This window comes from Myxine glutinosa, chromosome 1 (assembly GCF_964187855.1).
Source record: "Myxine glutinosa chromosome 1, kmMyxGlut1.1, whole genome shotgun sequence".
Classification (NCBI taxonomy): Eukaryota; Metazoa; Chordata; class Myxini; order Myxiniformes; family Myxinidae; genus Myxine; species Myxine glutinosa.
Genome location: NC_136261.1, coordinates 212,514,879 through 212,529,570, shown reverse-complemented (window position 1 = coordinate 212,529,570; position 14,692 = coordinate 212,514,879). Strand labels below are relative to the sequence as shown.

Sequence of the window (14,692 nt, the reverse complement as noted above, 5' to 3'; positions counted from 1 at the left end):
CATCATTGATCGCACCACCACGATCCTCCATCCTCGACCACTTGATCTTAGCCAAAAGGCCGAGAAGCGATAACTAAAAAATAAAATCAATTTCCTTTTCCACGAGGATCACCTTTATAATTCAGCGGCGCCGATTCAAGGAAAATCGAAATTCCCTCGAAATGGCCGTTCGTTCGACGCTTCCATTGCAGCTTCGAAGCTCCTTCCATACTCTGATATTAAACAATCCTGATGTGATATATATATTTTGTTTATCTTGGGAGAAATATAGAATTTATTGTGTGAAGAACAACGGCAGGTGGGGGCGCGTTCGGCGAGATCACGTGATTTCCTTCGTGCGTCAGAGCACCGCCCCGTGTGTTAAAACCCACGGAGGTATATACCTCCGTGTAAAAACCCGGCATTCCAGATTAGACCATGAGCAGGTCTGAGCTTTCGTTCACTTTCATTCCATCAATCACATGAATGAAAGAATAAGAAGAAATAATTTCAACATCATCGGACCTGTCATATTCACAATCGCCATGCCACACCTTTGCATTGCTCAACATAAACTTCCAGGAGCAGGCAAGGCAGCGCTTCTTTGCCTATACACCAGCCAAAAAAGGGAGGGTTTTCCTTGGAACTCTATTCCGCGGGTCCCTGCTGGTAACTTATAAACACATGACCCACCACCTGTCACCATCTCCGATATTAGATCCATATGTATTTAAGACTTTATAAAAAAAACCCAATTTTTTTGGAATTCAACTTGGATGCTTTTATTAATTGGTGAGATGGTGAGAGCTCCTATCATCATTTCTGATATCAGATGTGAAAAATAACTGTTAATTCGGATGATTCATGAGATCGTGACCTCTCAAATGCGCTCATCGCTAATTATTCAAAAACTGAAAACAGTACAAACACAACATTTGCATCAATTTAAATGCACTTTTGCTGCTGATAACCACCTCAGCTAACTTCTCCATATACACACCCCACAAAATAAAACAAAAAAGAGCAATTTCGATCTGTATACATGTTCTGGAAACTTGATGAAAAACATTCAAGATTGTCTACCCAAAAGCATTCCAATAATATGTTCAATTTTCTTGATATTTCTGTTCAATATTCCGCAGCTTGAAAAATAAAATGTTTGTCTCTAAATATATGCTGAAATCTGGTCGTCCACATTTGACCAGGTGATGATCAACTGAAGTCATTACAAAGATGGAATTTTGTAAAAACTCTCAACCTGGAGGGAAAAACTCCACTAATAATATGTCATGGTGGCCGAGCAGTTAAGACGTTGGACTTGAGATCCCATGGGGTTTTCCTGCACAGGTTCTATTCCTGTCCATGACGCTAACGTTTTTTTGGATCGTCCACTTTGAGTCTGTGATCTCGGCGTTTAGAATCCGGTCGAGTGGAACCAAAGGCTGAAAAACCAACGATGGATGAGAGTTTTGTTTCCTTTCTTGAAGCTCGCTATTAAAAACAGGATTGAGTGCGGACAAACACCCATAAGATGGCAATAATTAGGCAGACTTTGATGGACCTCATGGTCTCTTCCTGCCTCAAAGTTCCTTATAATGGAACTGCTCTACCAAACATACCACAATGTCTGTTTGTACAGATGTCTGTCCCCATTCATACGGGAAGGTTTTAGAGGCCAATCTTTCAACACGAATGTATGTTCACTTCGGTCTATTTTTGAGGATAAAACAAACTCGGAAAAACATTTTCCATCAAAGAGTAATTATGTCTCTTTTATTAAAACAGTAGACGGTGGCTTGCAAACCAAGCTTCAAGGGCGGTGTACAGAAGCATAAAAAAAACAAACAATAAATACAATAAATACAATAAATACAACAAATACATTAAATACAATAAATACAAGGCACAGAGACGTGAAATACAGTAAAACGAGTGTTCATTTGCATCCATATGATGTCTACACCTCATACGATGTCTGCAGCATACACTTGCCAGACCTCAATATATACATGTGTGTGTGTGTGTGTGTGTGTGTGTGTGTTGTGAGTGTGTGTGTGAGTGTGTGTGTGTACTGTGCATGTCTGTGAGTGTCAGTGTGTGTCCTCATTAATCATAACGTTGTAGCGGCTACCGCTGGGTTTTCACAATCGCCTTGCACCTATCAAGGACGCGGAGCGATCACCATGCCGGGCTCGTCCAGGACGCCCGGGCAGGCTCGCCCTCAACTTGCCAGGCCGCAGCCAGGACGCTGGGCCACGCCCCCTCTCGCCTTTCCTGGGCAAACGCTCCGGGATAATATGTATATATATTGCTGCCCGATAAACGGGCTTTTCAGAGTGCCTGAGTGTTTGGTTTGATTAAAGCAACTCGGATGAATTCCAGCTTTTTGTCGCGTCCATTCTTCCGATCGACGTGGGAGCCCCAGCTCCTTCATTGGTGACCTACCGACATGGACACGGCAGTCGCCCTTAAACTGCCTACCTTCTGGGAGGCTCACGCGGCGGTTTGGTTCGCACAGGCGGATTCCCTGTTCGCCCTGCAAGGCATCACGGCCGACGACACCCGCTTCCACCATGTGGTAGCAGCGCTCGGTTCGGCCACCGTGACCCGCGCCCTGAGCCTCCTCGAGAGCCCGCCAGCCACTGACAAATACGGCGCGATTAAGAAGCTTCTCCTCGACGCTTTCGCCCTCCCATCGGCGGAACGCGCACGGCGCCTGCTCGACCTGCCCGAGCTCGGCGACACGCGCCCTTCCGAGCGAATGGACTACATGCTTTCACTGCTCGGTGAGCACTCTCCGGCATTCCTGTTCCGGGAGCTGTTCCTCCGTCAGCTGCCTCACCCGGTACGCCTCGCCCTGGCAAGCACGACGATCACAGATCCCCGGGCCCTTGCCAGAGAAGCCGACAAGATCTCCGCCGCAGGACAGCGCATCGCAGCGGCGACATGGGACCCACCGCCGTCCGACACAACACCCATGGCGCCCGAGCACCCGGCACGGTCGACGACCGAACTGCCGACGCAATTGGCGGCCGCTACAGCGAGCCGACCACCTCCAGCACGACGACCGGGGCCTCCACCTGACCAAGCGTGGTGTTACTATCATGCCAGGTTCGGACAGAAGGCCCGGACATGCCGACCCCCGTGCACCTTCGGCAGGCCGGGAAACGGCCGGGCCGGCGTTCATTACCAGCCATGAGCGCCGGCCACACGGGCAACTTACTGTTCATCACGGATAAAGCGTCCGGACGGCGCTTCCTGTGTGACACCGGCGCCCAACTGAGCGTCATACCCGCCTCTGACCAGGACAGGCAATCCGCGGTTTGCGGCCCCTCCTTGGCTGCGGCCAACGGATCGACCATCCGCACCTTCGGCCCGCGCAACGTCACCCTCTGCTTCGGCGGCCAACGCTTTGCTTGGACGTTTGTAACCGCAAACGTGCCCATGGCTCTGCTAGGCGCCGACTTCCTCTGCGCACACGGACTGCTGGTGGACGTCCAACGGCGTCGTTTAATCAACGCCGAAACCTCCAGCTCCCTGGTATGCACATTGAGCAGCTCCGCGCCGACCGAGCTGGCATGCGCCGTCCCGGCGGCGAACGAGTTTGCTCGCCTGCTCAAGGAGTTCCCGGCCCTCATGCGGCCGACGTTTTCGGCCGTCGCAGTACAGCATGGGATCGAGCACCACATACCAACCACGGGCCCGCCGGTCTACGCCAGGGCCCGCCACCTCGACCCAGCCAAGCTCGCCGTGGCGAAGGCCGAATTCGACGCGTTGGAGCACCTCGGCATCGTGCGGCGCTCCGATAGCGTGTGGGCCTCGCCACTGCACATCGTGCCAAAGCTGGGGGGTGGATGGCGCCCGTGTGGCGACTACCGCCGTCTCAATGACGCTACCACCCCCGACAGGTACCCGATCCCGCATATCCAAGACTTCTCCGCCCGTCTGGCGGGACGGGTCATTTTTTCGAAAATTGATCTCATACGGGGATATCACCAGGTACCTGTCAGGGCGGCCGACGTCCCTAAAACGGCAGTCATCACGCCGTTCGGCTTATTCGAATTCTTGCGGATGCCGTTTGGTCTCAAGAACGCGGCTCAGGCGTTCCAGCGCTTGATGGACGGCGTGCTGCGTGACCTGCCGTTCCTTTTCGTTTACCTGGACGACATCCTCGTCGCCAGCACGTCCCGGGCCGAGCACCTCCTCCACCTCCGAACACTGTTCGGGCGCCTCAGCGAGCACGGCCTCATCGTCAACCCGGCCAAATGCCACTTCGGCACGACGGCCGTTGATTTTTTGGGCCACCACATCACCAAGAACGGGGCCGTGCCGCTGCCAACCAAGGTCGAGGCCATCACCACGTTCCCGCGTCCCCGCACCATAAAGGCCCTGCAGGAATTCCTGGGAATGGTGAATTTTTATCACCGCTTCGTGCCCCGCGCTGCTCAACTCGTGCGGCCCCTCTACGAAGCCCTCCGGGGCAAGCCGGCCAAGCACGACATCGCCTGGTCCGCAGCAATGGATGCGGCCTTCCAAAGCTCAAAGCGGGCCCTCGCCGACGCAACACTGCTCGCTCACCCGGTGCTCAACGCTCCCATCGCCCTCACCACGGATGCCTCCGACTACGCGGTGGGCGCCGTACATGAGCAATGGGTGAACGGGGTTTGGCAGCCACTCGCTTTTTTCAGCCGGCAGCTCCGGCCGAACGAGCTCAAATACAGCACGTTTGACCGGGAGCTCCTCGGTCTACACCTGGCCGTCCGCCATTTCCGCCACCTCCTGAAGGGCCGACCTTTCACGGCGTTCGTCGACCACAAGCCGTTGGTTTACGCCATGGCCAAGGTCACGGAGCCGTGGTCGGCCCGCCAACAGCGCCACCTCTCCGCCGTGTCGGAGTTTACCACGGACATCCGGCACGTCGCCGGCAAAAACAACGCCGTGGCCGACTGTCTTTCCCGGGCCAGCGCGAACGCGGTCCACCTGGGCGTGGACTTTGCGCTTATGGCGGCGGACCAAACCACCAACACCACGGTGCAAGCCCTCCGGGCGGCGGACACGGGCCTCCGCCTGGCCGACATCCCCTTCGCGGACACTGTCCTGCTCTGCGACGTCTCCCAAGTCCAGCCTCGCCCCATCGTGCCCGTCACCTGGCAACGCCGCATCTTCGCCTCCCTCCACGGCCTTTCCCACCCGGGCCGGAAAGCTTCCCAGAAGCTGGTGTCGGCGCGATTCGTCTGGCACGGCCTTCGTCGGGACGTCCGCGATTGGACCAGCACCTGCACGGCCTGCCAATGGGCCAAGGTCCACCGACACACCCAGGCCCCGCTGGCACCTTTCACCGTGCCCGAACGACGTTTCGACCACGTCAACGTGGATCTGGTGGGCCCCCTCCCCCCGTCACGGGGGTTCACACACCTGCTCACCATGGTGGACAGGACCACCAGGTGGCCGGAGGCCGTTCCCCTCGTCTCCACCACCACCGCCGACGTGGCGCAGGCTTTCATCGCCACCTGGGTCGCCCGCTTCGGCGCACCGGCGGACATCTCGTCAGACCGCGGACCACAGTTCACCTCCGAGCTGTGGGGCGCGGTCGCCCGCAACCTGGGGGTCAAGCTCCACCGTACTACGGCCTACCACCCCCAAGCAAACGGGTTGTGCGAGCGATTCCACCGCTCCATGAAGGCCGCGCTCATGGCCGGCCTTTAAGACGGCGATTGGGCCGACCGGCTGCCGTGGGTCCTTTTGGGGTCCGCACGGCCCCCAAGGAGGACCTCCAGGCATCCACCGCCGAGCTTGTCTATGGCCAGGCGCTACGCGTCCCGGGCGAATTCGTGCCCGACGCTACCAGTCCCTGGTCCGCAGCTCACCAGCGCTCGGACCTCCAGGAGGCCGCCCGACGGTTTGCCCCCGTGCCAACATCCCACCACGGTGACCCCCAGTCCTACGTCCCCCCAGCACTTCGCACAGCGGAGTATGTTTTTGTGCGTCACGACGCACATCGGGGGCCACTCCGGCCGCCGTACGACGGGCCCTTCCAGGTGCTGCGACGGGACGACAAGTCGTTCGTCATCGACATCGGTGGCAGGTCGGACCGGATTGCGGTGGACCGCGTCAAGCCGGCGCACGTGGACGTCGACCACCCACCACGGGTGGCCCTTCCGCCGCGGCGAGGCCGCCCCCCGTCCACGGTGCCCCCCACTCGACCGCCCACCACCACACCGGACCCCCTCCCACGACCCGCCAGGGGTCGCTTCGGCCGGGTCATCAGGACCCCCCTCAAATTGACCCTGCCGGTGCAAGTCGATTCTGGGGGGACGTGTGTAGTGGCTACCGCTGGGTTTTCACAATCGCCTTGCACCTATCAAGGACGCGGAGCGATCACCATGCCGGGCTCGTCCAGGACGCCCGGGCAGGCCCGCGCTCAACTTGCCAGGCCGCAGCCAGGACGCTGGGCCACGCCCCCTCTCGCCTTTCCTGGGCAAACGCTCCGGGATAATATGTATATATATTGCTGCCCGATAAACGGGCTTTTCAGAGTGCCTGAGTGTTTGGTTTGATTAAAGCAACTCGGATGAATTCCAGCTTTTTGTCGCGTCCATTCTTCCGATCGACGTGGGAGCCCCAGCTCCTTCAACGTATTATTATCTTTACTCACCCTCCCTCCTCTTCCTCCCTTTCCCTCTTTTTTCTCCTCCCACACTCTCTCTCTCTCTCTCTCTTTCTGTCCCCTCCTAATAAAGTCCAGACAGTGCGATGTGTAAGTATATATTTGTGTGTGTGGTCGTGAAGCACAAGTTTACATGAGGAACTCCATGTCATGGTGGCCGAGTGGTTAAGGCGTTGGACTTGAAATCCAATGGGGTTTCCCCACACAGGTTCGAATCCTGTCCATGACGGAAACGTTTTTTTCGAGCGTCCACTCTGAGTCTGTAATATCGGCGTTTCGAATCCGGCTGAGTCGAACCAAAGATGGCACTTTTTGTTTCTTTTCTTGAAGCTCGGTATTAAAAAAGAATCGAGTGCGCACAAAGCCAAAGATGGCAATAATTACCCAGACTTTGATGGGCCTCATGGTCTCTTCCTGTGTCAAAGTTCCTTAAAATGGATCTCATGTTGTTAGACGTCTCCATTCCATTGTATAATGTAATATGTTGACTTGTTTGTTTTACTATTGGAGGATCACAGAATGGCGTCAATGCGAAAATGTTTTAAATTCAGGAATTAATAAAATGCGTAATTTCCTTCTTTTTTTTTTTTAATGCGCCAAGCCGAATGCCTCCACTCTGTGTTTGCCTCAAAATCTTGTGTCCCAAACCTATCTCTGTCTGTACCCACCTTACCCAGTCGAACCCAGCTGCTCCTGGACTCTGTGTCCTGCTCTCCTGACAAGGTGGAGAAGTTTCTGTCAAACCTCAACTCGGATTCTGCAACTGGACCAGACGGCATCAGCCCTGAGGTCTTAAAATCTTGCTCTGCCGCTCTGTCTGTTCTTTTCAGCCTCTCTTTTGCGAAAGGTGATCTGCCAGCATCTTGGAAATCAGCAAACATTACTGCTTTGCACAAAAAAGGTGCAAAAACAGATCCTTGCAACTACAGACAAAGATGGGCTCTTGAAATGGGCGACAGACAAAGGCATGCCACCGCTCCTTTCCTGCTCCCAATAATCAGCAAGGTCATGAGATCCATCATTGCTTCTGACACCAAATCCTTCCTCTTCTCCAATGGCTTGATCTGTGATCATCAATTTGGATTCAGACCAGGTCACTCTACTCTGGACATGCTGCTTCTGTTTTCTTAACAATGGATGGAGGTCCTCAACGCCAAACAGGAAATCAGATCTGTCTCACTTGACATATATCGTGCCTCCGATACGGTCTGGCACCCAGCCCTGCTCACCAAACTCTCCTAATATGGTTTGGATTCAGACCAGGTCACTCTACTCTGGACATATTACACATCCATGGTAAGCTCCACGCATGGCTTGCGGACTTCCTCTCTGGTCGTCGTCAACGTGTGGCCCTGAATGGATTTCTCTCATCTCCCCTTCCTGTCCAGTCTGGAGTTCCTCAAGGTAGTGTTCTGAACCCTGTGCTTTTTATGGTCTTCATTAATGATCTCTCCGACTCTCTGGAATATCCTCTCTATCTCTTCTCTGATGACTCCACTCTCTGCCTCTCCATATATCAACCCTCAGATCGGCAGGCAGCAGTCTCTTCACTCTCTGCGGACCTGGACAAAATCACAAACTGGTCAAACAAGTGGAACATGTCTTTCAATCCTGACAAATCTCACACTCTCACTATAAAAAACCACCGTTTAGAGGCCATTTTTCCCCGCAAAGCGGGGGTTGGCCTTTTCGGGGACCGTGGTAGTTGTTGTTTTTTTGGTCCCCTTTTTGAAGCAATGTTTTACGGCCGGATGCCCTTCCTGACGCCAACCCTTTTTGCCGCCTTCAACGACAAACAGGTGACGACAAACAAACAAACAAACAAACGACAAACTCTCACTATGTCTCTCCGAAAAGACCGTTTGGACAACCCTCCCATCTACTTTCTGAATAATCCTCCTGGGGAAGTTCTGTCACTCAAGCTTTTGGGTCTCACTATCTGCCATAATATTTCCTTGGAAAAACCACATTTCCAAGCTGGCCTCCAAAGCCAGTCGCCGACTGGGCATCCTCCATCATGCGAAGTCATTTCTGGGCATAGTGTTGGAGCATATGTCACTATATTGGGGCCCGTGGGCATTTTGTGAACATTTGTTTTCTTTGTTGGGATTTGTTATTTCGACCTAGCTGAATAATTTATAATATGGCGCCAATTTTTGCATGCATATTTTCGACCATTTTTATGCAAATTAAAGATTACGTCATAATACCTATTGTATAGGACCATATGCTCCTGTTATTGTTCTTGAACACTTCATAGTTTTAAACATTTTAATGTTTCCTTTTGGTAGTTGTTATTTAGAATACGTTTAGCCACTAAAAAATAGTAATTGAAAGCAAATTGCCTAATTTTTGCCGAACACTATTACCTAACAATATTGTATTCATAAGGTGCTTGTGGTGACCGTCAAGCTCATCGTATCGGTGTTCCTGGCAGCATGTATTTGCCAATGAAGCAGCATCACGAAGAATTGCATGACCAGTCTCTGGCTCATCCACTTCCGTTGTCAGAAAAACACTTAGATGCAAGTCACACAGTGCTGATAAGGTGATGCTGTGTGCCGTTAAAGCACGTTTCATGTGGCGGCCTTCAAGAATCTGGCGGGTGGTTGCTGATCCATACAAGTCCGCTTCCATCCATGCATCATCAATGCCACTATCCTCTATGAATGACCCAAGTGCACGCAGTGACGTCAATACAGTATGCATCTCACCAATGCGAAAAACTAGATGATCCAGTGCTGGTGCCGAGTGCATTTGCAATTTCACAGCCTTCTCGTAGAGTTGAAGATCAAAGGTAATAACCGTCTTCCGGCCTTCTCCCATGACAATCGATGTGATCTTCTGCGCTTGTTTGAGTATTGTAAGCATTGTGCTCCATTCATGTGCAGGAGCAGCAAGCAGTGGCATTATAGCTACCCTTGTCAGTTTAAATGGTGGTGAACCTTTTGCTGAATTAAAAGCACTCCATGTAGGTAAGTGTTGCTTTCCTGTGCCCAATCGTACCAACGACTGTCCTATCGGCCATGCGAAATCATCTTTCTGTGAAGCTTCTGTTACATCAAGTGATGGATTTATATTTATAGGATCATACTTGGGACACGGAGGATGTGTATTAGCAGGAACGTGGCAAGGCAACAACTCTGTAGTAAGGCCTGGACCAAGCGGAAGTGATCTGGCTGTGGGAGTCTCATTCACGTCAACTGTTACAGCACTGGTAGCTTCAGTAGTTCGTTGGTACACCACCATTGCTGTAGCATGCAGGGTGCCTTTTCCCTCTGGGGTATCTTCTGAAAAGTCTGAATTGTCAGCAGCAAAGAAGATGAATTCATTTCTAACAAGACTTGGTGGCACATTTACATCATATTCAGCAGAACGGTTCAGAACAGCCTGTGCTCGTTGCGTTTCAATGCGCAATATACGGTCATAGTCTACAGACAGGCCGAGATGGTGAAGATAGTCTATTAAAGTTTTGCTTCTAGTTCTTTGGTGAACAAAGATGCCAGTTCCAACTTGGACAGGGTACTCCCGCCGATGGCGAAATGAAGCTTCTTCTCCTGTTGATTCTGGCCGGTAGCGCACCTGTCTGTCAGATTTTGCTTCATACATAATATGTTGTGCTATCGTTGATGCTTTCTGATTTGCGTAATTTCTGCGCTTTTCAGTTGGGAGCTCAGTTGCCACGCCTCTCATAATCCATTGGAGAAATGTAAGAAGCCTTGTAGGAATGTTTGCACTTAAATCTGACCCTAGTGTGCCATCAAAAGACCAACGTGGAGCGTCAAGAATGTCCTTTCGCAGAACTTTGGCACAGTTGAAGATCATTTTCATGTCATCGTTGATATTGGATTCACAGAGAGCTGCTTCAATTGCGGCTATCTTAGCTGCACTGAAACAGGACCGATCTGACTCATTTCGACGTGTGGCAGGGATAAAGTCAATGCCCTCAATATTTTCTGTGAGCAAACGTCGCGTGCTTTTACGACTAGGCGTAATCTCGCAGTTATGTTCTTCTAAGATCGTCAGGTAAGCTGTATGCGCAGCATCCATCGACAGTATCTTACTCTTTTCAAGCAAATCTCGTATGATATCAAGATATTCCACCTTGGCAGCAACCTCTTTCTCATTTATCGACTGTTTCTTAGAGGCGGTACCAGAACTTGAACATCCAGAACCGCGAGCAACGTGACTTTGCCAGCAAATTCGATGATATTTCACATCTATGGAGAGTGCATCTTCGGAATGAATAGCACTACTTAGGTACACTTACAGTGAGTGTACTTAGGTACACTTATAGCACTACTTAGGTGAGTTGAACCGCGCTCCCCCCAAAGACTTATACGTCCGCAACGCGTACCCTTATTTACGTAGTTAATTATTCAGCGCTATACGATTCGGATACTTGTTTACTTTGCGAGAAATGACGTCATAAATCATTTGCATAAAAACACACTAAAACTCGCTGAAAAAAATTGGCGCCATATTTCATTTGTTTTCTAACATCCTAAACAACAATTTCCAGCCAAGAAAATAAAATGTTCACGAAATGCCCACGGGAAAACAAATGCTCCAACACTAGCACTTCTGAGTTCCTCACCACATACAAAGCTTTCATCCACAGCTTAATGGAGTACTGCTCTGGGCTGGTGCCCCTGCCTCACACCTAGCTTGGCTTCACGCTGCAAAAACCAAAGCTTCAGAATCATTGGTATCTCCCGAGATGAAGATGATTCTGAGGGCCTGTCACTTGCTCACCGCAGGCAGGTTGGTGGTCTTTCTGTCTTTTACCGACTCCTCTCCGGCTTTGTCTGTCCCCCAAATATTCCTGCAGGATGCACAAGATCTGCCAGCCACCCTCTTCTGGTGAAACTGCCAAAATCAAGCCTCCTTGCTCACTTCACTTTTTCATTCCTCTTTTCTCCCACCTCTGGAACAAACGCCCACACTCTCTTCAATCTCACTCCTCCGTTCAGGTCTTTAAAACAGCTGTTCACCGCCATCTTTTATCTTCCCCCACCCAAAACCGTGATCTTTTCTATCCCCGTTAACACATTCCAAATCCGCCTCTTTCAATCTCCAACTTCATTCCTGAAATAACTAGTAGTGTTCATTTGCTTTATACCGTGTACCCTTTCCCCCTCCCCCAGCCCTCTCCCTTCCACAGATCTACCGATGGCCCTGTTGTACACCGCTCCTTTCCTATGCCATCTCCAGGCATTGCAAAACGTCATTGCCGGGCACCGAAGGGAGCTCGGCCATGACGCACGCTGAAAGGGTGTACGCAGTTTTCACTCTGGTTGTTTGTTTGTTTGTTTTCTTGTTTTCTTGTTTGTTTTCTTGTTTGTTTGTCCAGGCGATATCTCAGCCATCCTTTGAGCTAGGAAGCTGAAATTTCGGCACAATAGTGAGCAGGTCCTTTGTCAAAAACCGTATTTTTGTTTTTTGATTAATCAATTAATTGAGGAGTTATTTAATTATTTGCGATTAATTAAGTACTTATTTAATTAATTAAATTTACTTTCGCTTCTGGCCATTAACTCAGGCACCTTTTGAGTTAGGAAGCTGATATTTGGACATGCCAATGACCAGGTCATTTGGCTGCAAAGGCTGTTTTGGATTTATTGATTAATCAATTAATCAATTAATTATTTAATTATTCGATTAATGGCTAAAAAAAATTTTTTTTTTAAGTTACAGATTCTGATGAAATGGTGGTGGTTTATGTGTTCGATGACCGAATTGATTAATACTAGGGCATGCCCGTACTATATATATGCCCGTACTATATATCTATCTAAAATTATATCCCCCCCCTCTATTTACATGAAATGGTTTGGTTCATTCGCAACGCCAAAGCGAACGGCGAACGGCTTGCGAGTACAGTGACAATCCCCCCCCTCTATTTACATGAATGGTTTGGTCCATTCGCAACGACCACAGAACCCCCCCCTCTATTTACATGCAATGGTTTGGTCCAAAGCGAACGGCTTCCGGAGTTTGGTAAAGCAATCGCCATCGCGTGCACAAACGCGCAGGAAAGCGAATGAATCGCAAATTCGTTTTTATTAGTTTTAAAACTTTATTAAAACATAGTTTAACGCCAACATAGTTTGCAAACGTGAAATAAATGAATACGCTGTCAAATGTGCCATCCGAGGCAGAGTGTGTCCGCCACGTTCGGCACACGCGATCGTTCGCTGCTCTCTGATTGGTTGAATCGTTTTTTGGACATAGCTCGGTAAGTAATTGTCCGATTAATATGAAACCTTGAAAAGGCACATCCTCGGGTCCCCAGCAATATACCTGGCAAGTTAAAAGTATATCGGACCGGTAGTTGTCGAGAAACAGCGGTCACAGACAAACAAACAAACGTACAGACGTACAGACAGACAGACAGAGATTACTGGAATTATAGATAGATATAATTTAATTTTTTAATGATTATTATTTATTTATTTTCATTATTAATCATTTATTTATTTTATTTCTCATTTGGCCAATATCTCAGGCACCTTTTGAGCGAGGAAGCTAATATTTGGACATGAGTGACCAAGTGATGTGGCTATCAAGGATATTTTTGATTTATTGATTAATCAATTAATTATTTAATTTTTTAATGATTATTATTTATTTATTTTCATTATTAATCATTTATTTCTTTTCTTTCTCATTTTCTTTTTTTTTTGGACATTGTTTTGTCATCAAATTTTCAACAAAGCTTTATTAGGAGAATATGGAGAAGGCAAATTAATACATTTTTCAAAAGGTCAAAAGTCAGAATCACCTAAAATTGGAAATTTTTATCTGATTGACCTGAAATTTGAAGAATTTTCATATTGCGACACTGAATTGGTTCACCATTCAAAAGCTACAAACCGATTGTTTTTTGTTTTTTTTAGATCAAAAGGTCAAGATTGCATAAAATCATCAATTTCCATCCAGACTCAAATACAGACAAAGGGAAATATAACTGAAAAATAAATGTGTAGTATGTGGCACTTAGCTCAAATCGGCTCTTGAATCTCGTCAGGAATCGTCAAAACCCCCTCGCGTCCTTGGCGGGAAAATGCGCTCGTTGGTGTGAACTAGGCCTCGCCGCGCCGTCCACTCACTCCTGGCTTCGTCGAGAGCACAGCGAGCAGGCCAAGCCCATCCACTCGTCGTGCTTGCTTGGGAAACCGCAGTTCGTGGTCCGCAGTTCCTCCTCACGATCACGATGAAGATGTCGGAACACGACCGTTCGTTATTAATCTTCCTTGTGCAAGAGCAATAGCGACCATTCACTATGGGATCCAGAACGAGAATAAGAAGATGTCGGCCGAGCATTCCTTTATAGTCAAGGCTCTGACGTCATCTCACGATGTCTCCGTTCCTATCAGCGAGTTCCATCTTACCAGTACCTGTGCCAATCAAATCCCGGACCAATCACTTCTCTTCGGGGCGTGGCTCCACTGCCCAGCCTGATTGAGTGGTGATGTCGCGGCTGCACCAGTGGTAGTGTTCGATGCCTGGTTTCTGGTTGGTTTTTAATTAGTGTCATTAATTATGGTGTCGATTGCTTGGCTTGGCTATGGTGTGTAGTGCGGTGACATAAGGAACACAAGCAAAGTTGAGGCAATTACATACAGGGGATCAATTTACCCATAATCCCTCACTAATTAACATACCCCACACCTCTCATAGGGATGAAGATACAAGCTTAAACGACATACGGTCTACACAAATTTCCTACTTATGACACATCGAGGTTTCTTCTTCTTCACGACAGTCAGAGCACACTACCTATGCATTCTACCTGGACTAAGGTATTGCCTACCCCCGACAAACATAACAGTACAGAAAAGAAGGAGCATTGCATAGCTTGTAGAAAATTCCAAACAATACAAAATAAGTGACATTCAAAAAATCTCATGTGCATGCTGTACTACCCTTGTGTTCTGAGGGGGAACCAAGTAATGCTCTAGAAAAGTTCATATAAAGGGTGCCAATTTGATTCATGCACCTGTATGAAAAAGTAAATGTATTTTATTTGCCAGATTTAGGGAA

The 14,692-nt window shown here is 49.3% G+C and overlaps 1 non-coding gene across 1 annotated transcript; it reads left to right on the top strand.

The window, feature by feature from the left end:
• Positions 1–6,793: 6,793 nt before the first annotated feature.
• TRNAS-UGA (transfer RNA serine (anticodon UGA)) lies at positions 6,794–6,875 on the top strand. Its single transcript has one exon. It is a non-coding gene; the product is annotated as a tRNA-Ser (tRNA).
• The last annotated feature ends 7,817 nt before the right edge of the window (positions 6,876–14,692 follow it).